At 41.6% G+C, this 27,588-nt stretch overlaps 1 long non-coding RNA gene across 1 annotated transcript in view; it reads left to right on the forward strand.

The window, feature by feature from the left end:
- Positions 1–27,588, forward strand: part of LOC140561691 (uncharacterized) — a 66,426-nt gene that overhangs the window by 22,632 nt on the left and 16,206 nt on the right. The window contains exon 2 of the long non-coding RNA XR_011980090.1: positions 39–119. This is a non-coding gene — a long non-coding RNA (uncharacterized lncRNA). The remainder of the gene's footprint in view (positions 1–38; positions 120–27,588) is intronic.

Consider the following 27,588-nt stretch of genomic DNA (forward strand, 5'->3'; position numbering starts at 1 on the left):
GTCTGTTGCGATTTTCCTAAAGCAAATACTCTTTGCAGGTCCTGATGTCCCAGGCTGTGGCGTGCCCCCTGAAAGCTCTCCGAACATATTCCAAAAGAGCATCATCATAAATCAACAAGGTGAGTCCTCTGGTGCTATTTCTGCTCCGTGTTTCCACTAATCCCCATTCAGCTTCACAGAAAGAGAGCCTGTGTCTTACTGGGTTTTTACATATTTAATACATTCAGCATGCAAGTCCAGCCCAACTAAATATTTACCATTCACTTACACTTTACAGGGGCAATGCAAGCTAGTGTTAAATAAGGCCACACCTCTGTAAGCTCCTGTCCTCCTAACTAAACACACCATATGAGGAAATTCAGAGAAATGAGGCATCTCTTCCTGGTTAGTTGTAAATTATGACGTGACCTTGCAGACTAGGCGCTGTGTTGAGGCCCACATCCACAACCCGTCAGCGGCCACCGGCAGAGAAGACCTTGGGATGAGATGTTTGGTCAGGGAGAAATGCAACGGTCAGTATGGTCACCTTGTGAGTAGAACACCTACAAGGCCAGTGTTTCAGCAGCCCTGTTGTTATGGTTGGTCTGTAAAGCGGCACAATGTGAGACAGAACAGCTGGGATTGGTCAGGATGCCTATAGTTTTGAACGTAGTTCTCAAAAGGGAGCAGTATAGCTAGATGTCTCTAAATTCGTCTTCGTTTGTTTGCGCTTACAGATACTGTAAGCGTAAGCTAGTTTCTATAACCTAGGGGTCGCTAGTTTGAATCTCGAGCCATGCCACTTCACATCAACAGTCAGAGTCTGAGAGAGCACAACTGGCCATGCTCTCTCCAGGTGTGTAGATGGCGAGATTTTGCCCCTCATCACTCTTAAGCAATGTTGGTTTGGCACAGGCTTCTGTTAACTGGTGTGGTGGAGCTGTAGATCAGCAATAAGAGGAGGTGGCTGGCTTTGAATGTATTACAGGAGACGTGTGTGAAGTCCATATCAGAGCATTGCTAGTGCCATGGGAAGAAAACAAACAGTTGACAAACAAATAAAAAAAAATAAAATGCAAATTAGATAGCTAGCTACACTATATTGTCAAAAGTATTCACTCACCCATCCAAATCATTGAATTCAGGTATCCCAATCAATTCCATGGACACAGGTGTATAAAACTAAGCACTTGGGCATGCAGAATGCTTCTACTCACATATTGTCAAAGAATGGGTCGCTCTCAGGAGCTCCTAAATTTCCTTGCTATTAAATATTTCATAGTCAACTGTCAGTGGTATTATAACAAAGTAGAAGTTATTGGGAACGACAGCAACTCAGGCTGTCGCAGGCTCTGTAAAATGACGGGGTCAGCGGATGCTGAGGCACTTTGTGCGCAGAGGTCGCCAACTTGCTGCAGAGTCAATCGCTACAGACCTCCAACCTGCATGTGGCCTTCAGATTAGTTCAAGAACAGAGTGCAGAGAGCTGAAATGGTTTTTCATGGCCGAGCAGCTACATCCAAGCCTTACATCACTAAGTGCAATGCAAATTATCGGATGCAGTGGTGTAAAGCTTGCTGCCACTGGACTCTAGAGCAGTGGAGACGTGTTCTCTGGAGTGACGTATCACCAAGTGTAAAGTTTGGTGGAGGGGGGATTATGGTGTGGGGTGGTTTTTCAGGAGTTGGGTTCCTTAGCTCTGGTGAAAGGAACTCTTAATATTTCAGAATAACAAGAGATTTTGGTCAGTTTCATGCTTTGAGGGTGGCCCCTTCCTGTTCCAACATGACTGTGCACCAGTGCACAAAGCAAGGTCAGTAAAGAGATGGATGAGTGGGTTTTGTGTAGAAGAACTTGACTGGCCTGACCTCAACCCGATAGAACACCTTTGGGATGAATTAGAGCAGAGACTGCAAGCCAGGCCTTCTCGTGTCTGACTTCACAAATGCGCTTTTGGAAGAAACGTTGAAAATCCCCATAAACACACTCCTAAACCTTGTGCAAAGCCTTCCCAGAAGAGCTGAAGCTGTTATAGCTGCAAAGGGTGACCTGACATCATATCAAACCCTATGGATTAAGAATGGCATGTCACTCAAGTTCATATGCGTGCGAAGGCAGGCGAGCGAATACTTTTGGCACTATATCACCATTTGTAAAGCATCCCTTTCAAAGCCAATATAGACTAGCTAAAAACAATCAAACGACACTTACACAAAACTACAGATTGCATACAAGATGAACACAGATAGCTATTTTATTTATTAATTTATTTAACTATATCTTGGCTAACGTTAGCTTTGGGCTAATACATAATGTAGCCACATACGTAGCTATGTCTCCTATAAACAAAACAGAACATATAATCTGAATAATTGGATAAATAACACATTTTCAGTCACTTGTTAGGCTTTTAGTTTGAAACCTTTTTCCTCTTGTCTTTTTCTTTTTCAGTCCTGTGGCACCCACATTTTCATTGATGGCGCATTTGATTTGATTTATTTTTAGATGCTGCTATTAGGCTGTAAATAATATTTCAAGAAATCTAACAAAAAATAAAACATCTACTCCAACTTTAAATATCAAACTTAGTCGAAATGCACATTCCTGTTGTTACTAAGCCATACCTTTGCAAAGAAGTGTTAAGTGGAAGGATACAAATATGGAGAAAATCATGATAATTATTAATTAATCATACTAATACAAAACACAAAGCTGGTTGTATGAAAAACAACCCAAGTGGATGGAACATGGAATTCCACTTCCAGACTAGTTGAAGTCTTTTTGGACACAAATCGTTCATTAGAGTTGCACTCAGAGCTTATTCTCCCTTTGCATGAGCTTGTTGTGCAGTCATTTTTATGCACACATTGTGTTTGTTGTCATGTTCTCGCGACGCTTCTCCGGCTTAGAGCAGACGTGCGAGCAGACGTGTCTGTCTGCTCTTAAAGGAGTATAAAAGATTCTCCCGGCGCTCAGCAGTAACCACCGAAGAGAGAGGGAGACGGCGTTAAATGACCCCTCTCCAACATTTAGGCTATAATCCTGAGAGGCTTATGCTAAGCCTGGCCGACAGAGACTGCTACTTATGTGTTTGATGAGTTGGGTACAGGATTGCTCCGAGACTCTATTACACAGATAAAAGTCATTCCGCTTCGGAAATACAGCCTTAAAAAAAAAAAAACTGCAGGAAAGAGGTTTCTGTAGGTCAAACCACCCACCCATTTCGCTTTGACCTGCAACTGCTTTGAATGGTAGTCAGACGCCCAGAGTTGTCGCTGTTTTTCACGCTCAGCCGCAGATCTGAATGCGTGGGTCGGGAAGGAATTGAGCAGAAATTGAGCAACCAACAACACATTGGAGTGTGCCAAATTCACAAAATTTCAAAATTCACATTATCATCAAAGCTTAATAGCTAGTGCCCTAGTGCCTTAGTGAAAAGGCTTATTTGCTACCAAATTGTAGGGTTGCTGGTTAGAATCCAGTTTTAATGGTGAATTAGCCATTATTTTGATAAAACCCTGTTCTTGTTATTTATACACAAATGCATTGCTAATTTCACACGCTATCTAGGAATCAAACAAAGCTGCCAGCGCTTGAAGGGTGGAGGCTAGCACATACGGGGAAACTGCAGCTAATACAACAGCTCAACATGCTTGGAGAAGACTAACTGCTAACTGCTCAGTTCTATCAGCTAACAGACACCCACACTGGCCAGCACAGGGGCCAGGTCCTGGGGGCCGGGTTTCTGCACAGTTTTGTGCTATTCCTGCTCACTACACCTGATTCAACTGACCAGTCAATTGCTGTGAAACAGTTAGAGCTGGGAGATTAGGCCCAGTTCTGAGCTAGCATAAGACATCTTACTCACCCAGAGAGACACCCATAGTCATAGTCCACGCCCAGGACTGGTCGCTCTTTATCGCATTATCGCATTATCAAATTTTAAATATCACTTTTCTGCACACATTTCTGCTAAATAGTCAGACCTAGGTTCTTCCATTTATCAATTTTCATTAGTTTCTTTGGATACAAACACTATAACCACTTCCTTGCTTCCATGCTCCCTCCATACTAAAATACTCCCTTCCATTCACCCATGTTCTCTCCCATTCACCTACTCATTCCCATACTCACTTCCTTGCTTCCATGCTCCAATACTGCCCCCCCATAGTCCAGTACTCGCTCCCATTCACTTATGCCCACTCCTATACCCATTTCCTTGCTTCCATACTTCCGTACTTCCTCCCATTCACCCATACCTTCCATTTTCCCATACCCACATTCTTGCTCCCATACTTCAGTAGTCCCTCCCATTCACCCATATTCACTTCCATACTCCCATACCCACATCCTTGCTTCCATACTCCAATAGCCCCTTAATTTCACCCATAATCACTTCCACATTCCATTACCCACTTCCTTGCTCTTATACTCCCTCCCATAGTCCAATACTCCCTCCCATTCACCCATACTCACTCCCATACTCCCACACTCCATTCCCCCATCCTCCCATACATAGACATTCACATGTGCATTAGCAAAGTACGGTGGATGTTTAATTTCAGGTAAACTGTGCTGTTTTAGTTAGTGTATCAATGGATTTTTATGCTCATGCTGTTCATATACTTTCTCTATTGGAAGTAAAGAGTTACCCTCCATCTGCAACAATTTGATACCCATGTTTGATACCTCTAACAACTACAGTGTGTCTTTATGCGGGTCGAAAGGAGGAGACCCAGCTGTTGTTCAACAGTGCAGTGAAAAGGCCGAGTGGATGTAATGCCCTCACGCTAACGACAGTTGTCTGTAGGTATCAGCAGCCAGTGAGGGAGACCAGAGTCAGATATCTGATAGCTTCATCCACTTCTCCTTAATCAAACTGAGTGAGGCCTGTGTATGGGGCCTGAGAGGGCAGTGTGGCTCTGTGCCAATGTCACAGTCGCCTAGGGACACATGGAGAACCTCATAAACACATCTGTTACACCCTTACCAGCTAGTAAAAGTTTAGGACATGGTGTGGGTGTGTGGGCGTGGGTGTGTTCAGGCTGAACTGATGCTCTGAGGCCAAAACAAACCAAATACCTACAGTTAACTGGAAACCACACAGAGGACTCAACAACTAAATACAGTATCAAATGTAATGGTGCGGTATTTTTGTTTGATGTGTTAAATGTGTGTATATATTAGTAGCAAGAGTAAAGATCAATTTTGGTCTGTGTCTTAAAGATGAAACCTTTAAGTGTTGTTTATCTTATAGAGACAGTTTTGATGCATAGCTGTGTACCCTCTCCCATTCTCCCATACTCACTCCCATACTCCAATACTCTCTCCCATTCTCCCATACTCACTCCCATACTCCAATACTCTCTCCCATACTCACTCCCATACTCCAATACTCTCTCCCATACTCACTCCCATACTCCAATACTCTCTCCCATTCACCCATACTCACTCCCATACTCCAGTACCCTCTCCCATTCACCCATACTCACTCCCATACTCCAGTACCCTCTCCCATTCACCCATACTCACTCCCATACTCCAGTACCCTCTCCCATTCACCCATATTCCCTCCCATACTCCAATACTCTCTCCCATTCACCCATACTCACTCCCATACTCCAATACTCTTTCCTATTCTTCCATACCCACACCTAACCCCCATACTCACTTCCTTGCTTCCATAATCCTATACTTTCTCGCATTCAACCATACCCATTCACATAGTCCTATAACCACTTCCTTGCTCCCATTCTACCTCCTATACTAAAATACTTCTTCCCATTTACCCATGCTCTCTCCCATTCACCTACTCATTCCCATACTCACTTCCTTGCGTCTATACTGCAGTACTCCCTTGCATTCACCCATACTCACTCCCATAGTCCAATACTCTCTCCAATTCATCCATACTCAGTCCCATACTCCCACACTCCATTCCCCCATCCTCCCATACATAGACATTCACATGTGCATTAGAAAAGTGTGGTGGATTTAATTTCAGGTAAACTGTGCTGTTTGAAGTGAAAAATAAATTAGTCGAAAAGTTTAATTAGCCATGGTTCGCTCTGCAACTGTTATAACTAGCCCCTCTGCGTCTTACAATTAACCTTACCTATGGGGATATTCTAATGTTTACACACACTTCATTAACTACTGAATAGAAATGTTTGCTTTGCTTATATAAAAACATCATTAATCTTCCTCAAACTCTTTTTTAATGCCTTGGTAATTACTTGGTTGTGCCCTGCTCTCCCCTGTTTGAAGCGTCTTTGGGAATCAGATGTCTTGTACCACGTGTTTTCTTATAAAACCAAACTCTGAATGTTTTTAAATGTGGCTCTAAGATTAAGCACAGATAGAGAGATATCCCCGTTACCTGACTGATAATGACCACTCAGTTAGTAGTTACTGTTGAGGTCATTAGCATGGTTTGCCCGTTATCCCTGTATGTTTCCCCAGGGGACAGAGGTGAAGGAACGTGGATATCCAAACAGTTTTTACCTGCTGACTCGGAAGCTCCGTAAACTCCAGATGAACTCATACATTTTTAATTTCTCTTGACTTATTTATCAGCCAGACATCTCTGCCCTTTACGCTGATGTTATAGCGTCTGAAAGGTCAGAACAGGACACAAAAGTGAGACTTGCGCGCCTACTCGCTTTGCACCAAAGAGACCGTAGACCACTAGGACAACAGCCTTTGTTTACCCTCATCATGAGAATGAACATCTCTCCTGTTCCAGCTAAGATTTAGCACCAGCAGTAAAAATCCAGGGGTAATGCCGCGTTCAAGCTGTTCAAGCACAGGGCTGGGCCACCAAGACAAGACAAGACCATACAACACTGACGAGCCTTCGACCACTGTGACCTCAGATTTATTAACTGGCCTGCTTTTTAAACTGATGCTTCCTTCTGATGTTTTCAGTCATTGTGGAGGTGTAACGATGTGGGAGCGATGCGGGACAGCCACAGACAGGTTAAAGCAGCCTTAATGAAACCCTCAGAGCTGGGAGCCGACAGGCCGCCCTGCTGTGACAGGGGGGTCATGCTGTGCTGGTGACAGTGTCAAAGCACATTACACATAACACCAGATAAATATATTTTCAGAAGGGGCAATTTGTGTGTGTGTGTGTGTATATATATATAATATGTGGTCTATGTGTAAAGCTCTGTGTTTGTGTGTCAGAGTGGAAGCTGAAACCCAAGTGCTCCTATGTTCAAACTGGCATAATCTGCTGGTAAGTTTAGTTATGCCGTGTTCACACTACACAATTCGTCTTGTAATTGGAAATCTACACGCCTGATCCAATCAAATGTATTTTGCTGGAGGAAGACTCACAAAGGGGGACCCATTCTTCTCTAGTCTGAACTATTTATCTATTGATCGGTCTGCTCAGGTGTGCTGAAATAATCATAATATAGTATAACTAATATAATCATAGTAGAGATGGTGAGAGTAATGAGAGTTATGATTGTTAATGGTGGTAATGATAATAAGAGTGGCAGTTTATGAGTCTATGTAAACTCTAATGAAGAGTCGTATGGCTGATAGGAGTGGCAGGAGGGTGGGCAGCTGGTCTGACGAGGGTGGCAGGGGAGCCTGGCGTTCAATCTGGTGGGTGGACAGCTGATCTGATGCAGGTTCAGGGGAGCCCAGCGGTCAGTCTACCATCAAGTCAGGCAGGATATGTTGGCAGTCATTAACTCGGAAAAGAGAAAGAGACAGAATTAGTTCTGAATGGATTTATGAAGAACAGAGAATGTTGAGCAGTATCATGTTGAGTGTTGAGATCTGACAATGACAGCCTTATTAAAACGAGAGAGCCAGAAGGTAACACAGACATGGAAGCAGCATGAAACACTGGCATCCATCAGTGACATGGGCTCACAAATTACAAGGTCTTTCACCAGGAGGAATCCTTGATAAGGCTATCTGCTCTTCAAAAGAACTGATGCAATGCCATACACAAGACACAGTTGTATTTTTTTCCAAATGGATGTCCGTGAGAAACGAGTAATACAAGTTCTTGGATAAACTCTTTCTCCTGAATGGATAAAGCTTTCTCCTCTTCACGTATTGTGCTGCACTAACTATCAGTCACAACACGTTTCACAGATATTAAAATTGCTAGATATTTGTTAGCAAGCTCTCGGATTACAAAATAACCAAGCCGGTGCAGAGAGAACGTCAATTTGCCTCCGACCTGAGGCTTTTGTCAGCGATCTCCAAAAACAGCTGGCCACTGGAAAATTGTGGCTAAAATTGTGTAGTGTGAACCTGGAATCAGTGAGTGGTTGGTGTGGTGCAAACCACCACTACCTGCCAGTGAGCTAATACACCATGTGGGTAACTGGGGTTCAATTCACAGTTTGGGTGACTATGCTGTGCCACACCAATAAGAGTCCTTGGACAAGGTTCCTAACACTACATCGCCTACCCCTGTAATACTAGTAACCTTGTGAGTCGCTCTGCATAACAGCATCAGCTAAATATTATAAGTGTAAATGTACATTCCAACAGCAGTGTGTTATAAGGTGTATCTTTCCAAGTAATTTTAGATTTTTAGTTAGTTAGTTTTGTGCAGCAATCCAAGATGAATACAGTTTTCTGTTCTTCAAAACTGTAGGTAAAATTGTTGCTCGTGCTCAGCGAGCACACCCTCAAGTCCAACCTCAATGTTTTTAAATCAACCAGTCTTTTCCACCTCATTTGACAAGGCCTACTAGTTTGTTTGGGCTATTTTCTCAAGGTTACTAGCCTCACAGTGCCAATTCAGCAGCAGTGTTAGCTAACAGTGTAAGAAAAAAAAAAAATCATATTTACATTTTTTTAACAACCTCATCATTCAAACAACACCAGATTGGAAACTCTGGTTTACCACAGGGCGCATTAGCTGTGACTTTAAAAAGCCCATTTATTTTTCATGCTTACAGCCAGAAGTTGTGCTGTAACGTTGAGCACTGATGTCTCTTGGTGCCAGAAAGGACCATTGCTGAGTGCTTTGTTAGCACTGTGCTAACAATGGTCAATTGTCACCATGTACATGATTCCAAAGAGAAAGAAGGAAAGTCTATTCTGCTTCAGTGTGAATGTGAAAGGCTAGCAGAAACTACCCATCTTGTAGTGCCTTTCTTTATATAGTCTTCTTCCTATAGACTTATCTATAATGTTTTTTTTATTTATTTTCATTAATGTCAGTATAAAAAGAAATTATTCCGAGTCAGTTTGGAGCATTTCTATTGGTCTAGTCATCATAAAATGTAATGCAATGTAAAGAACAACTGCCAGATTCACATTATGTCAAAAAGTATAAAACAGTAAAACTGAAGATACAAGGTTTTTGTGTGACGGTGGTGATATTTTGCTGAAGATCAGAACCAGGACATTCATAGCAAGTGTGTTAGTGCACATCCCAATGAAAACTTTTTGGAAGCTGCATGTGTGAACGACACACAGCCCAATCATTGCCTGCAATGCCTCAGATTTAGAGTGCAAAGGAGGCCTAGAACAACTGTCAAGTTCTACTGTCTGATTTGGGCTATGAAGATCAACTCCTTTTAGGCTCAAAACCATAAACAAGCACCCATCTGATAGATGTTTCAAGCCTTTCCCACAAAGCCTGTGTTTTCAAACAGCAGCGAGGCCAGCGCTCTGTGCTGCTGACTCACTGTAATGAGGACGTTGATGAATGTGGCTTTCAGAGCGGAACCTGCAAGCAATTATCGATCGTGTGGCTGGAGGGCGGGCGTGCTGGGGGCTGGCCATGTGGCACACAGTAGTCGGAGTGAGAGGGTTAGGCAGCCCAAGAGCTTGCGTCTAAAATTGACACAAAGGGTCCTTGTCTTTAGGATGAGTAATGATTGGTTTCGTCTGTCCACTTTTTTCCTCACGGTTGAGGCTGATGTGCCCAACATTCAGAGATGAAAATGGATGTTTATTGCATGACACTCTCGAACTGTGAAACCCATCCTGTTCAGTGAGAGATTCAGGGCTGTTGCGTGTAACGCTGATTATCCAGGCAGTAAATGTTTGAATGGATGTAGAGAAACATAAACAATACATTGTAATTCACCAGTTCTAAAGCTCTGCTCGAGGAGGGCCAGTATTCACAGCTGCCACCCAACACTTAGTTTATCTAATCAGTCTGTCAGCTGGTGAAATTCATTCATGAACAAATCCATGCAGTGCATAGTGCAGTAATGCAGTCCTGGAGAGCACAGAGAAGCCTGCAGCCAAACCTGTGTTCCTTTAACCAGCATCAGTAGCATCAGTAACTTTACTGACAACTAACGTCCTTTTCACTGTGTTTATTTGCATTTATCCTTATCATCTGCAGGGTTTCCAGGCAGGCACACTTCTCCTCTACTTATCTCAGGAATATGTAATATAGACACCAAAAAAAGTAGTTTTACTCCCAATTTGGTGCTGTCAATAATCCCCCCATTTGTAACTCCCCTTAGCACTAGCAATGCTCCCAAAACTACGAAGGAAGGACTTAACATATGTCCTCTCCTATACATGCAAAGCCAGCCTCCGCCTCTTTTCAAACTGCTGTCGATGCAGTATTGGCGGGCAGCCGACACACTCGGAGGAAAGTGCCGGGTCTGCAGCACCACCAGCTAACTGATGCCTGTGCCTGCATACATTGCTTGCGATGAGAGGAAAAAGCACCATCTACCCAACTGTGCTCTCTCCGACTCAGACTGCTGATGGCAAGATGCACCAACACCAAAAACCAAGCCCACCATAGTAGTGAGTTAATGACACGCTGAGGTCATTTGAAAGGGAAATGCAAGCAAACCTGGATATCAAACGTGCCTGAAAACAGTTGAAAACACCTAAGTGTGAAAACACTAAGACCATTCCCTCGACTCTGCACTCTCAGGTATGCTGCTTTATCCCCTAAACATGTGTGATTGAGCCTCAGTTAGCTGGAACACAGTCTGTGCTGCGGTGTTTAGCGTGCTGGCTAACTTATCTAAATATAGCTAGATTGTGCTAACTGACTACAAGTCCAAACACAGCAGAACCTCAGTTCACCTTTCTGTTATTCCCAAGACCAGTCGCTCAACACTCTCAGACACAGCAAAGGCCGAAGGGTCTCAGTATCATATAGCACATAGTGCGGCTCCAGTTCATTTGTTACCTTACTCATATAGATTAGTGGAATAATCTTGTTTACAAACTTCAAGCTAACAGGTCTGAGGTGATGTGCTAGTAGTGTTAGTTTGGTACTTTATCTCAAAGACATTAGGTTGCACCTTTCTCAGTGTTCATTCCAAGCTAGGTTGTACATCAGACTAGAGTGGATTAATGGTCTGGCTCTGGGTTCCATATATAAGTAATAGTAAGATATTGAGTCGTGTCACTGTCTCCTGAGTGCAGTAGCCTGTAGTCTTGGGAAATCTTTTTTTTTTTTTGCTTTTTTAGAGGTGAAAATTAAAGAAGTACTTTTTAAATAATGGCTTACAAATGTAAGGATCTTTTTTAAATGAAATGCCTGTCTCTAATATCAATCCTGATAATATTAGCCATATGAGTTGCATGTAAAGATGCAGTCTTCATTTCAGTCTGATTTTTCTAAATATAGTGATGTTCCTAAATGAAGATGTGTGAAGTAACCCAGCATGCTGTCTAGTCATAGTCAGAGTCACAGGAGAACAGGTTCTGACCTATTGAACCGCCTGGAAGTGTGACATGGGCACAAAGACATGGGCTGCTCACACAGGCCTTCGGCGATAATATCCCGTTGACAATGGCAGATAAGGCTATTAGAGAGCATACACAGGAAACAGCCGTGACAGCAGCGCTTTGTACTCTGTGTACCTAAGATGCCGACCATTTCTTATCTCCAAGATATACGGCCGATTTCCTGCTTTCCCTGGCACTCGTTCAGCTTTTGAAATGCGCCTGGCATTAACACAACACTTGCAGAGGAAGGAAGAGCCTTATATGGTCGTCCAGTTTTGGCGCCAAGAGCTGTTGCTCACATCTGAACCGCGGGCAGGCTTGGACGCTGAGCCATAATCCGGGAAATGTTATAAGGACTTGCGTTCATAAGCTTAGCCCAAGGACTTCATTTCATTTCTTTGTTTTGCTCACATTTGTATGCTTTTACACCACAGTTCTGTTGTTCAGTTATTAACCTTAAAGCCGATCTGCCAAGTCTACCAAGTTTTCGAAAGACATCAGAGATGTAAACAAAGGCATTCAGAGGGGTTTGGTGTGAAATGGTGCATTGTAGAAAAACTTACTGGCTCAGATACAAGCCAGTATAAGATAATAGCTTTAAGATAAGACACTAAGAATGTGTTTGCTGGGATTGAGTTAATCTTTAAGGGGAATTACAGTGGTTATTTACAGTTTATGCACAGTCAAGCCTGTGACTTCTCAGTGTTGTGTAAGGTTTTACATGTTATGTTATTGACAACAATAAAAAAAGCAGTCTAATGTCCTACCACGATGGCCCACGAGTTCAAATCCAGTGGCTTCAGTGGCCAGAGTCTGAGAAAGCACAACTGTCCGTGCTCTCTTTGGATGGGTAGATCGCACTCATCACCCCTTATCTTAAGTAATGTTGGCTGGTACAGGTATCTGTTAGCTGGTGTGGTAAAACTGGACCTGACGAAAAGGGGCGGTGGCTGGCTTTACATGTATCGGAGGAGCTGTGTTAAGTTCTTACCCTCCTAGTGTTGGGAGCATTGCTAGTGCTAGGATAAGTTATAAATGGGAGGGTTACCACAGTACCACATTGGGAGAAAAAGGGAACAATTTGACAAACAAATTATATAGAAAAAGATGTTTTTAGCATATTGTACTACAAGTTTCCCAGAAGTAAAAGTAATCTTATACTACAAATAATAAGATGGGAACAATGTTAGCAAGTTAAAACTGTTTGTTGATAGATGAAATCTTTAGCGTAGGCCCTGTCATCAGCCCAGGTCTTGCAACATTGAGATTCTCGCAGATCCTGCCGAACTTGGAGGCAGAGGCCGGAGCCTACTCCTGGGCAGCCGTCGGGACCAAACTTGTGGCGGTGGGGAGGAAGGAGGGAGAGGCGTGACACAACTTTTGAAAGCAGCAAAAAAAATTGTGTAATTAGAGTCTTAATACACAGACGGAGGCTAGTGATTGGCTGAAGAAAGCCAATGATGCTGCATTAGAGTCTCCTAGTAGAACTTGTATCACTCAGGCAGCATATTGTCTTTGTCAAGTAAAAACCCTGACAATCCAAAATGGTAATTTTAAAGTAGAAGGAAAAGATGTCTTAACTTTCAATGAAAGTCTTTTTGGTCCATTTCAATAGAAATAACAATATAACAATAACAATTCTCAATCAGTAAGTTTGTCTACAGTGGTGTATTTCATATCGAACCGTTGGAATTTTGGAAAACAAGTGGAATTCCTCTTTAATACTCGTTACTCCATGCCTACTCTAAATAATTTGGTAGCTACTTTGAAGCTAATATATAATTTATGTAGCGAGGAAGCTGAAGTGGTTGAGGAATGCAGCACTAAACATCTGTGTGAATCTGGATTAAACTGAGCAAACGGTCTGAATTGTCTGAATTGTCGGGGCAAGAAATTCTTTCCACATCAAAAGATGGTCTCATCAAGCCAGTGTTGCAGAGGATTTCAAATATGCAGTGTCTTCCACATTAGATGTAATAGGAGAACTTCTTCAGCCGTTTGCCACCCACGCTACCAGTGTTACATTTCCTCTGTGCAACAAAGGGAGCCTCTTAGCAGCTAGCGTGTTAAATAGCCCCCGTTAAATATCTGTGACTGTTATGTTTGGCTTCGTTCTCGCTCACGTTTGATACCAAGCTTCTTTATTTTAATGGCTACAGCTGCTGAGAGAAATATTCCCTTGCTTAGAAACTCTTTGAACTCGGGGCGTGAGGTCAGCCATGTTCATTGGCTCGAGGCTGAACTCTTCCCCACTCTTCCTTTATTGCCACAGCAGACTGTTGAGTTCGCTTGATCTGTCTGGCTCAGGATAACCTGATACTTCTTGTCTTTCGTTCCTGCCACAGGCACATTCATTGCAGTTACTCAAGCGACAGTGCGTTAACACGGAGAACAACAATGCACCCCTTTATTTGTCTACAGCAGGCACATCCCTAAACCGGTCGCTGAAGTGGAGAACAAACAAGATGATAACTTCAGGAAGCAGACGTTTCTGAACGGCAGTAAACTGCACACTGTCCCCCCCGGAGTACTGCTTTACCCCACAATTGCCATTCTCAGCATGTTCTGTTATCTTGCCTACAGCAGAAGCAGCGCCGCCTCCCAAACGGCCACAGCCCACCAGCTCCATGCTGCCGCTTCATGTTTTGGGTAGGGCTGCATTTCTTTTTCCAGCTGTTATCGGCGCTCGCGGACATGTGGAGAAGAGACCCGGGGGGGTGAGGGGTGCAAGCGCCAGCCCAGCAGCACACGGCAACCCTGAAACTGGGTCAGAGAGACGTGCCAGGCAGCTGGAGCTGCAGCCAGAGGGCATGCTCACACATTCAGACACACACACACCTCCATCACTGCCGGATCAGACAGTGGCAGGCACGCAGGGGTCTCTGTCAGCGATTTATTCTCAATGTGTGCCCTTATTATAGAGAAGCCTCCTGAGGTCAATCTCACTGCAGATTCATTAGAATCTCTTCCCCACTGATCTAATGTCTGTCACCCTGTCAGATAGACTTCGGTTCATCCTAAAGATGCCCAGGACTCAGTATGCAGACAAGAGTCTGATCTAGGTGTATTTTAGGTTCTTCTTCTTTGAGGTCTGATTTAAAGAGTCTGTTTACTTCAAATTTGTCTTAATCTAGACCAAATACCCTTGTATCAGATAGACACCTGCTTGTATCGGGTAGACACCCTTGACTGATAGCAGTCTCTAATACCACAGTCTGATCTAGGCAGTGTCTACATCGGACAGATTTCAAACGAGTCTAAAGTCTGTCTGGATTGTCTTGTATCAGATAGTTATTTGTCCTAAGCTCACCCATGGCAGATTGCTGTGTCTTATACCAGAGTCTAATTTAGGCATATTCAGACTCTTGAATTTTGATGTAAACACTTTAGACTCCTTTCAAATCTGACAGACACATTTGAAATCTGAGATCTGATCCAGACAATTTTCAAACTAGTCTCAAGACTAGTATCAGAAAGAAACCTGCTTGTATCACCCATGACTGATCTTAGTCCCCGATCTAATCTAAGCACTGTCTACATCAGACAGAATTCAAACAAGCCTTAAGTCTGTCTGATCTTGACAGATTTTAGATATGTTGAACTTGTTGACTTGTTGAGCATATTTTAAATCAGTCTGTAGTCGCTCTAGGCAGTTATTCGTCCTCATGTGAGCAGTGTCCGATCCCACCGTCTGATCTAGGCAGATAGTGAAGTTAAAATTCTAGTCTCCATCAGACAAATTTCAAATTTTAAACTAGTCTCAAGACTCTTGTATCAGAAACCCACTTTTATCACCCATGACTGATAGCAGTCTCTGAAAGTCTGATCTGGGTGGTGTCTACTAGATCAGGCTCTAGTGTCAGACATTAACTCGGCATAGAAGCCATTGAAGAACCACTTGTTATCTTGAGAAACTTTAAGGGATGGAACCGTTTAAAGAACCGTTATTGTTCAGGAGATCAGCGCATAATGTACTTCCAAGCCATCAAGCATGGGCTTGATTTCATCTGAGAGGTTTATAGATGGGGAGACTAAGCCTTCACAAGGGAGGTCTGGTGGCATGCTTTCCCATGATAAATGAAAAAGCCCCTGAAATATCTGTTCATCATGATTGTTTACAATAGAAACTCTTTGTTTATTGCTTCTTCATTTGTAATGATCGGCTGTGGTCAAACTGAGAGCATGTGAGAGAGAGTCTGTGGCTGTAAAATGAACAGCAGATAAAATATTCACGAACACATGTCACAGATCACATACAGCACCGTAACATCATGTAAACCAAAGCGCTGATCACAGCAGACTGACTCAATAACCAAACCAAACTCAGTCTGTGAAAATGAGACTAACCCAAGTACATAACAAACCAGCTAATGACAGAAGTTCACTTCTTCTTGCACACAACAGCACACTAATGAATAAACTCTATTGTCATTAGTTGGCTTACACTTTGCTTACAAGAGATTGTCTTGAAACACCTCCTTCTCTCAGGTGAAGAAAATAAGTTTCTCTCAACTTTATACAAATAATAATTAACAAAGAGCAAAACCCCTTTTACACCTTTTAAACTTTTACAGCACAAACTTATTTTGTGCTACATATGATAGACATTGCACTCACTCATCACCCATGTCGGGAAATGAATTGTGTAACTGCTCAACCAGCAAATGGAATGAAATTCAATTTGTTGATGCACACCCTGAGTCTTTCGGCATACTCCCATTTTGGAAACCACTGACTTGGATACGTGACAAAGAGCAGAAATAAACGGAAGAAGTGTCTGACACGTTACTTTGCTTAAAAAAGAGTGAGCAACAGGCTCTTGTAGTTATTTATGCCCTTGGCAATGCTTCTCCACCTCCTCAGCTCTGCCTGCCTTCCAGCCTTTTCCTGAGTGTCACTTGCTGTGTTAGTCTCTGAAGCCAAACTTCTGCGTGCCATCAGAGATTCTGGTGATGTTCCCCGCTTAGTGTGGCCAAGAACCACCTACTCTGACAAGAAGAGGCCATTGAACTGACATACAAATCAACCAATCCCGGCCGCTACTTTGGTGTTGCCAAAGCTGGATCCAAGCTGGATTTCTGAATGACAGATATGAACAGGATTTTAAAAAGTTGCCAATAATGCTCCCTGTGGTAAAGAAAAGTGTTCAGAATTCAATACGCTGTCTGTATTCTTTGCCCAAATGTTACTGAATTTATTTATCATGATTTTTTTTACTTTAACTCATTCCTACATTCACCAAACAGTTTATTTGGAACACTGTACTAATACTGGTTAGGGGCTGACTTTAACATTAATTTCTAGGTTTACATGCATGTATTTTGAGGTGGATTTATGGTTGCCATTGACATGATTCAACCACCATTGCAAATTAGGTTTATTAGCTTCATTTACAAACATCTGTCACTGTACTATGTACAGCTAAGTGTGTCCTCCACATTTGACCCATCTGTGGTAGTGAACAAGAACACACTAGCGAATTAGGGGCAGTGAACACACACACACACACACCCACCCAGAGCGGTGGGCAGCCAACTCCAGTGGCCAGGGAGCAGAGAGGGTGAATGGACTTTCTCAAGGGCCCGACAGTATCAGCTTGCTGAGCCCGGGTATCAAACCCACAACCCTGTCATCAATAACCCAGAGCTCTAATCACTGAGCCACCACTGCCCCTTAACTAAACCAATCAGACAAGAATAATTTAAATTGGCTCAACACAACTAATATAACATACAATATAAGTGCTTTTTTCAAATTCAACACAAAATACCATCTTTAATGACGAATGCAGTCTCAGAACCATTTCACCCTGTGAAACACATCAAAAACCTGGACTGGCTGGGAGTTATGACTCTGACTATGATGTTTTACTGCATATTGGTAATCCAATAATTTCTGCTGAGATGTCATACAAGAAACAAGGAAAAAGTATACAAGAAAAAAAAAACAGAGCAAAAACACAGAATGCTCCTAGAGATACAGCTGGAAGCATAGTTCACAAGTTTAAATTTAAAGGAACACTGGCTACACTACCTGGACGTGGCAGAAAGAGGAAGCTATCACTTGCTGCCACCAGATTCCTGAAAAGGCAGGTGGTCAAAAACCTTTGAGGGACTACAATAGACCTGAAGATTTGGTGGCAGCAGGCAATGAGGTTCTTACTGTGCATACTAAACACTGAAGGTCTCCAGTTCACCTCTACTGACCCAAAAGCACAAGAGAAGTCGGCTCCAATCTGCTCAAAACCAGATAAATAAGCCACAGAAGTTTTGGGATTCTGTACTGTGAAGCCATGAAACAAAACTAAAACTTTCTGGGCCTGTGGAGCAGTGGTATGTCTGGAGGAAGAAGAATAAAGCATACGCTGTAAAGAACATCCTGCCTACAATGAAGCATGGCAGTAGCTTGGCACTGGAAACCTGCAGCATGTGGAGAGCAAAATGGATTTAATCAAGTATCAGGAAATCCTAGGAGAAAACATTACGCCTTCTGTGAGGAAGCTGAAGCTTAGGCGTAATAGGACCTTCTGCGCATACCTCAAATAAGTCCACCAAGGTTTGGTTTCAGAATAAGTCCTGGAAGATCCTGGACTGGTCGTCACAGTCGTCTGACTTGAGTGCCATAGAAAATTTTATAGGATTTGGATGGGAAGAATGTAGTTGCAACAGCAAACCCAAAAATATTAGTGAACTGGAGACCACTGCCCATGAGGAATGGGTTAGGATTTCTCAGGAATGCTGCCGGGAGCTGGTGTCTGGCTGTGCATCACATTTGCAGTAGGTCATAATGGCAAAAGCGTGCTCTACTAAGTACTGACAAAGCTTGTCATGAAGGGGTTGAGTAATTCTGAGACTGCGGTCATCATTCAAAGTGGTTTGTGTTTGAATTTGGAGAAACCACTTGTCATATTAGTTTTGGTGAAATTGGTATTTTCTTTTTGGTTAACTGCAAACAGCTAAAGTTTGTACATTTAGCCATCAAACCTAATTTTCAATGGAGGGTTGGATCATTTCTTATGCTGTATGTGCATCAAATAAATAAATAAATAAATAACAAGACTTGGCTAAACATCAAACAATTTTGAAGTGTTTGAATGAGCAGTACGGGGTACTGATTAATTTCAAATCCAATGTTATGGAGTCAAAACAAGCAAAACTGTCTTTCTGTCTATAGGGAAACAGTGACTGGGTGGTCTAAATATGGTGAAGCGGCTCTCAGACCTGGAATTAGATGTTTTGCAGTAAGCATTGTCTCATCCCATCATCAACTGTGTTGAACAGCAGATGGTCAAGGTGCTCAGTGAGAAAGGCAGCACCAGTCTTTTCTCCCTCGGCCTGTCCATGACCCCGATTGACCAGACAGAGGGGTTCTCACACACACTTTAAGGTGACTAATCTTAGGGTTTAATTGGACAAGGGCAAGGAGTAAATGAGGGCTCATCTGCCATTTGAAGTCAGCTGTTCAGATTAATGAGACAAAAGTACAGATTGTCCAAATTGACCACCTGGACATTCCATAGTACAATCTAATGCTAAGTGCACATTAACGGGTTTGGCCACAGTTTTCTTGTTTCATCCCGTCCCCAAATCAATGCCGAATTGTGCACGATAGTTTTCACTTTGAAGAATGTGATGTACAGGTGGTACGCTTCAGATTGTGGGCAGTCCACACTTTGCTCTTACCTTTATGGCATCTCTGATAGCAGTGTAGAACAAATACACACCCACCAATCTGTTTCTGATCTGCCAGACAGACAATTGAGGATTTTTGTGATTAGTAAGAATTTTTCTGCCACCAGGAGTGAAGGTCTTTCTTGGCCTACCAGTCCCTTTGCGATTAAAGTGCTCACCAGTGTGTTATTTTTTCTTAGTAATATTTCACACAGTTGATTTTGATAATGTCAAGGTTTGACTGATGTCTAATAGTTTTATTCTTGTTTTTACCTCATAGTAGCTACTTTAACGTTCATTGACAGAGTTCCCAATCTACAATATACCCATTCTTCAAGCTTTCGCAGAAATTGAGATCACACCAGCATACATGTTTCCAGTCTTCCTGTTCTTCGATGACAGAAGTGGAACCTACTGTTGGAGCCCATCTATCGGTTCAACATGCTGTGTATTCTGTCAAGCTTTTCTGCTCACTACAGTTGAACAGAGTGGTTATCTGAGTTACTGCAGCCTTTCTGTCAGCTCCAGCCTGCCTGGCCATTCTCTGTTGACCTATCTCATCAACAAGGCATTCCCATCCACAAAACTGTCACTCACTGGATGCTTACTGCACCATTTGGATTAAACTCTAGAGACTAAAAACCAGCAGTTGATGGAATAAATACTTAAACCAGTCCTTCTGGCACCAACAATCATGCCACACATGTTTGGATTGTAATTGTTGACCAAAAACTGTTTTAGTAAACAGACAGTAAACAAACTTTTAGTAAATACACATTAAACAAACTTTTTGTAATTAGATAGAAATCTGAATGTTTGAGTTAATATACAATAAACAAACTTTGTAAGCAGACTAAAAAACACCTTTAGTAAACAGACTGCTTCAGTAAACAGACAGTAAACAAACTGGTTGTAATATACTGTAAACAACTGTAAACTTTTAGAAATTAGATATTAAACAAACTTTAAGCAAATACAGTAAACAAACTGTTTTAGTAAACAGACAGTAATCAAACTGTTGGTAATATATAGTAAACAAACTGCTTCAGTAAACAGACTGTAAACAAACTGTTTCAGTAAACAGACCATAATCAAACTGTTTTGGTGATTTGGTGATCAGACTTTCAGTAAATAGACAGTTAACAAACCTTTAATAATTAAACAGTAAAGTAACTTTTAGTACACAGACAATAAACAAACCTTTTTAGTTAATATGCCGGAATTAGATTGTTTTAGTAATATACAGTAAAGTCTTAATATACAGTAGAGTCTTTCAGAAAATAGACAGTAAACAAACTTTGAGCAAATACACAGTAAACAAACTATTTCTGTTAATATGCAGTGAACAAAGTAAATAGACAGTAAGCATACTTTTAGTTAATATACAGTAAACATACTGCCTCAGTAAACAGACAGTAAACCAGCTGTTGTGGTTAATATACAGTAAAAACTGTTTCAGTCCATGTGCAGTTAACAAACTGCTTTTGTAAACAGAAACTTATGACTAAAGGTGTGAAAAAGTAACACTGTGACCAGCATAGAAAATTGTTTGTTCGGATTTAGCTACTGTTTCAGCTTTGTCTCTGATCAAAATCATTGTTGGCGTGATTTCCTGGCACGGGCACTGGCACTGGCGCTTTTTTGAGAGTGTAATTGTTCAGGAATGTTGGCCAAAAACTCGTTTTGGGTGGAAAACAACTTGCTCTAACGTCACTCTTGAACAGAGGACAGTTTTTAACGTTTTTACTTTTCATTATATTTACTTGTATCTCCATAATGCCAATGTTACATGAGAAAGAAAAAAAACATCTTAACCTAAGATTAAGAATTTATTCCAATAAAAGTCCAATAACACTTGTTTAAAAGAATGTAAAGAACTACTGCTAGACTCGAATAGGCAAAAAGTGAAAAAACAAAAATGTAGTTACAAGATTTAAACGATATTTTGGTACAAATACAAACATTTTCATTCACTTTCAGCACTTTCAGTGCTGATGAGACATAAAGACTGAATAAAGTATCTGTAGAGGATTTGATCTGTTTTTTTATTGGTGTGTGTGCAGACTGCGGCCAGCTGCTCTTGCTCAGTATGCTGTGGATGCTGAACGGCAAGGAGCAGCTTAGTCTAATGCCTTATAATCTCACAGTTACATAACCACAACCTTCATCCTTTGTTTTGATTTGAGTGGCTCTCTGCTGCCGTTTACTCCGGCCACTGCTTTCTAGCAAAACAAAGGCCAAAGTTGGGTTACGTTCAACTTTCATCATTCTAGTGATAAACTAATGCTGTAGTATTTTTTAATGAGGGGGACAGCTGTGTTTGGATTCACCATGTAGCCAGTAACTCTCCTTGTAAATAACAGATTGCAAGTTCCGTGTCTCAGTCAAGGTTTCCTGGAGGCTGGAGGGCCTCTCAGGGACACTAGCACTGAATGAGGGCTCTCTTTACCGCACACAGCGTAGAGGTCACCGCATGGCCATAGCACTGAGTTTTATTACACACAGGGAGAGAGAGTGGGAAAGAATATAAGAAAAATCAGTGTGATTGCAAAGAAACTTACTACTGGATTTTCCTAAAAATACATCAAATCTAATCAGGAGCTGAAGAAACAGATTTGCCTGCAGAGCTTTACAGTTGAGTCTCATGAAAGATGGACAGATAGCCTCAGTATTTTTAAGATGATTGTTACCCCTTCAAAGGATAAGAAAGTTTTCTCCAAGTGAATGTTAGTTAACTTTATAGTCATTGTATTTATACACTTGTACAGTAGCACACTAAATTTTCCAACTTAAAAAGCCAAGTTTAGAGCACAGGATCAGCCACGCTACAGCATCCTTGGTGAAAGGATAGGGTTACAGGGCTTGCTCCAGTTCCCAAAAGTGGCAGCTAAGCTGACATGGGTAATAAGCCCACACCTTGTGATCAAAATGTTGTTGTTTTTTCCACTAAATGCATAGACATGCCTTAAAGTGGGAAAGTTGAGTGGTGCTGATAGTCAAGGCCTGTCTGTCCATGAACTGGGCCCAGCATTGTTTAAGAAGCAGAGTACTTAGACCACAAGATTGTTGTTGCTTCTTTGGTCCACCTATCTATCTTCAGCGAGACACACCTAGCCGCCAAGCTCACCAGTCACTCACAACTTTGCTTATTTGTCTCTTACCTCAAAATCTTTCCTCCTTTGGGACATCTCTGCATAAAATCTGGAATAGGGCTGGTTCATACCAACTGTGGACATGGGAATGCCATAGGGCATGGGGTCCAAAGTGTGGATGAAATGGCCAAGCACGCCTTGATGGTTCATTGACTATATTTACTCTGCTGCCTTTTAGGACGTACATGCTACCACCTTCTCTGTATTTCTGCCAACTTCAACAAAAGCGCCTCTTCTTTACTATTTTTATTTATTTTATTTATATATTCATTTATTTATTTATTTTAAATAAGAAGTGCTATAGGTGTTCTAAACATTCAGCTCGCATATTTAATGCTAACACCAAATGTAATGTGATCTCTGCATAAAAGGAGACCTTCTGGTAACTTCACCTTCACCCAGTTATCTATATCTATTTTGGACTCTTCAGGAAAGAGCCGCTTCCAGCGTCGTGTTTGAACAACTCTCTGGCGTCAAAGTAGACTGTCTCCAGGGATTGTGGTGGAACAGGCATGAACGTTGAGCCATGCAGATGGTCCTACACTACAACGCGTCCGCACTAGGTACGAACCAGCCTTAACGGTTTTAGTAAGTCAACACAGCAGGATCTACAACACCATCTGCGTTGAGTAGAAGAGCTTGATTCACTCACGTATGGCATAACAGGTTAGCATCTTACAGGGGTGTCAATCAGACATGTTCATTAGGATATTAGGGTCATGCCCAGACAGTTCTCAGATAGATCAAACTGTCGATACAAGTGGGTGGCGAAAAAGCTTCAGTGGCGCATATGCAGTAAAACATTAAAACCACTGACAGATAAAGAGAATAACATTGATAGTCATGTTGGCAATGGCACCTGTCAAGCTGTAGGATATATATTAGACAGCAAGTGAACTGTCAGTTCTTGAAGTTGATGTGTTGAAAGCAAAGTGGAACAGTGACTTTGACGTGAGCCAGATTGTGATGTCTAGATGATTGGGCTAGAATATCTCCAAAATAGCAGGCCTTGATGACAGGGTCATAAATGCCCATGGCTCATTGATGGACATGGGGAGCGAAAGGGATGGTTAGTCTGTCTTGTCCGACCCCACAGAAGATCTACTGAGGCACAAACTGCTGGAGAACTTACCGCTAGCTAAGTCATGTGGACATTTGGCGACAAGAAGGGGACCCATACATTATTAGACAGGTGTTTTTTAGATGGAACAACTTCAGCCCAGGCATCATCAGTATGTTTTGCTGTGGACTATTCCGGTGTATAAGGCTCCATATCTTCAGATATCTGAATAGGGTATTAGGTGTGTGTCATCAGTACCCCAGTGTTTTCAACCTCCTTGACTGAGCCACTGTACAGAGTACAGTATGCTGATCTCAGCTTCTGCTGAATCATCTCCTAATCATTTACAGAGCAGTGAAGGTGTTCTGTACAGCCTCAGGGAAAGAGTTTACACAGAAATCAGGAGTGTAAAGCTCTTCTCTTATGTTTGTTGACCCACAGATACTGCGGTTTTACTACAGCACCACCCACCTACAGTAAAAGCCATTAGATTTCATTCATCCATTAGGATCAGCAGGTATGTGTGGCCAGAGTGAGTTGAAAGGCTTGGTGTCTGCGTGCTTTGTTTTGAAGGGTTTTATTGAGCATTACTGGGCATTTACTCATCCTGAAAAACAGTAGTATTTATGTCACAGTGCAGTGCTTATGATGGGCAAAGGGCCTAAAAGACAAAGCTATAGTTGTTATGCAGTGCTTTAAAAATACAAACTTAAAAGGAAATTCACAATTTAGGTCAATTAAAAACATCTATAGTATAAAAAGTATTTCTTTCCTGATTGGATGAAGGCCTTTGCTGATAAAATGTATTAAATATTAATTTGTTCTGAGCTTAAAAAACAGAACTGTAGAGAAACAAAAAGCAACACATCAAACACATTTCCTCATTTTTCAGAGCGCATCCAGACTAATGTAGTATCACATTTTACACACATTTTAACTCCTGCCCTGAGTTCCAGAATGCAGTCTAATGGTCTCTTGGTCTAATACACTGTTATCATTCCTCAGTAAGTGTCCCACAGTCTTCCTGGGAGCACTTGGGCCCACATCTCCACATCTCACATACGTACACTGAAGAGATGGCTGTGTTATGGTACATGAAAGGGCTGGTAATTATATACACTCTCCTGCAGTGACCACACACACCTCTAAACTCCTGTTCTGTATAGAAGCCCCTCCACATCCTCACAGCTTTCTGAGTGAGCTGTTACTCACGCACTACTGCGCATGCACACACACACACACACCAGTGAGTCTGCATCTGTCTTTCTTTCTCTATTGTCCTTCTTATTTCTCCTTTTTTTATCTTTATTTCTCCTTTTTTGTCTTTCTTCCTTTTATCTTGTTATTCCTTTTTTGTCTTTCCTCTTTTGTCCATCTTTCCTTTCTTTCTTTTCTGTCTCTCTCTCATCTCAAGCATCTTTTCTCTCTCTCACTTCCTTATATCCCATCTCTCATTCTTTTTGTCTTTCTCACTCTCTCTCCATCCCTCCTCCTTATCTCTGAATCAGTAAAGGATAATAAAGCAGTTCTGTTCTTATCTCCATTTACATGTTCCTCTTTAGAGCCGCACGTTAGAAAGGTTATATTACGGAAGTTCCTACACACACACACACACACACACACACAAATTAGGCGTCAGATAGTATTTCAATCTCATCGTCTTGACAATACGGAAGGGAAAAAGGTGTGTGTGTTTTGGAAAATATTAAAATGTCCAGATTTAAGGGTTTTCACAGAGTGAGATGAAGTGATATGAAGTTACTCTACTAAAGCCTGAGTAGACTGACAAATCACTGTGCTGATCAGTTATTTATCTCAGTGTTACTGAGCTCTACTAAAGCCTGAGTAGACTGACAAATCACTGTGCTGATCAGTTATTTATCTCAGTGTTACTGAGCTCTACTAAAGCCTGAGTAGACTGACAAATCACTGTGCTGATCAGTTATTTATCTCAGTGTTACTGAACTCTACTAAAGCCTGAGTAGACTGACAAATCACTGTGCTGATCAGTTATTTATCTCAGTGTTACTGAACTCTACTAAAGCCTGAGTAGACTGATAAATCACTGTGCTGATCAGTTATTTATCTCAGTGTTACTGAGCTCTACTAAAGCCTGAGTAGACTGATAAATCACTGTGCTGATCAGTTATTTATCTCAGTGTTACTGAGCTCTACTAAAGCCTGAGTAGACTGATAAATCACTGTGCTGATCAGTTATTTATTTCAGTGTTACTGAACTCTACTAAAGTCTGAGTAGACTGATAAATCACTGTGCTGATCAGTTATTTATCTGTGTTACTGAGCTCTACTAAAGCCTGAGTAGACTGATAAATCACTGTGCTGATCAGTTATTAATCTCAGTGTTACTGAGCTCTACTAAAACCTGAGTAGACTGATAAATCACTGTGCTGATCAGTTATTTATCTCAGTGTTACTGAGCTCTACTAAAGCCTGAGTAGACTGATAAATCACTGTGCTGATCAGTTATTTATCTGTGTTACTGAACTCTACTAAAGCCTGAGTAGACTGATAAATCACTGTGCTGATCAGATGATGAGCATTAGATGTGATGGTGCTTTTCGTGTGATGGGGAAGCTATTGCCCAGTGTTGTACATTGTGTGAGTCCTAACTAATACAACCAATAAACTGCAATGATTTTCAGTTGTGACTTGTCAAAATGTAGTGTATTCTGAATATGATACATTTGTTAATAGATTATAGTAAAATATACATTCCTGAATAGATTTAAGACAGTGTTGCTATCTCTGGTTGCCAAGCCTACTTCACATATTTTCTGTTGTTTTCTTTTTTTCTACATTGTGCACATACAAGTCATAGGTATGAGACACCAGCAGTATTGTGCAAGATGTTATCTTAATAATATTTGAGAAGGGCTGTGGAAATCATATGGAGAGGCCTTTGGAGAGAAAAAGGCCTTAGTGAAGAAGATAACAGCCTGCAGACGCATACTAAATTACTTCATGGGAATGATTAGCTGGCTTGAATTCACTGTAGCACTCCATTACAATGCTAGAGAAAGCTAGAGTCTGACTGCAGTGTATGGCCATTGAATACCAACCACCAGAACTTGGAATGAAAGTCATGACATTCCAGCCTTTAGCTGAGAAAATGAAGCTTGTTTTTCTCTTCCTTCTTTGACATGAAGGAACCTACGGCAGTGCGGTATAAACTCACTGAACTAGCTGAGCCTGCATCATAACATTGAAATCAGAACATGGTGCTGCTTTAGTGTTTTGTGAAATTGTTCTTGGACTGCACTTTTACTGACTTGATTAGCTTTTACTGCTTGGAATGCCTTTGGCCCTTGAGGCTTTTATTGAGCCATCGGCACTTTCAAGCTGAAACCATCATTCCTCTTTGAAGATATGGTGTGTGGGTAGCATGTTGCATGTGATTTCACAACTGGGATAAATGACTGCGTTGGCACTTGATCCTGTTTTCTCATGACATGGACTATGACCTTCTGGATTTGATATGGTTTCGCACGTTAGCTTCCCTGACCTGTAAGGTATTGGTGCCTTTGGTAATGAGGCCAGACAGAAATCTGGAGGGCTTGTAGGCGCAAGCCTACCTTCATTTTATCTGACACAAGGGATTAGAATAGGTTAACAGGAACAGGAATAAAAAATGAACACAGAAATCACTGTCTGCTAACTTGTCTGGTGCGAAAACATAAAACTACCTGTCAGAACAGAGCTAATTTACATAATGTATGTATCTTAAAAGGCAAGTAATTAAAACAGCCTGTTTAATTTAACCGCTGGTAGCTGGTATGGGGTTATATTAAAAGAGCCCTAGGATGGAAAACTGTATTAATGTTGGCATATAATAATAATAATGAGAATAATGAGAGCTCAGCACATGGAAGTGGCAGGGAACCACAAACATAGTTATCTCTTCATTGAAAGGAAAATCCAGTATATCCAAAACAGGGCTGTAAAATGTACCAGTTCCAAAACCCCAAAACAGTCTTGACTTATTTTATTTACGCCTGTTAAAAAATGTATAAGC

Source organism: Salminus brasiliensis, chromosome 9 (genome assembly GCF_030463535.1).
Source record: "Salminus brasiliensis chromosome 9, fSalBra1.hap2, whole genome shotgun sequence".
NCBI classification, from domain to species: Eukaryota; Metazoa; Chordata; class Actinopteri; order Characiformes; family Bryconidae; genus Salminus; species Salminus brasiliensis.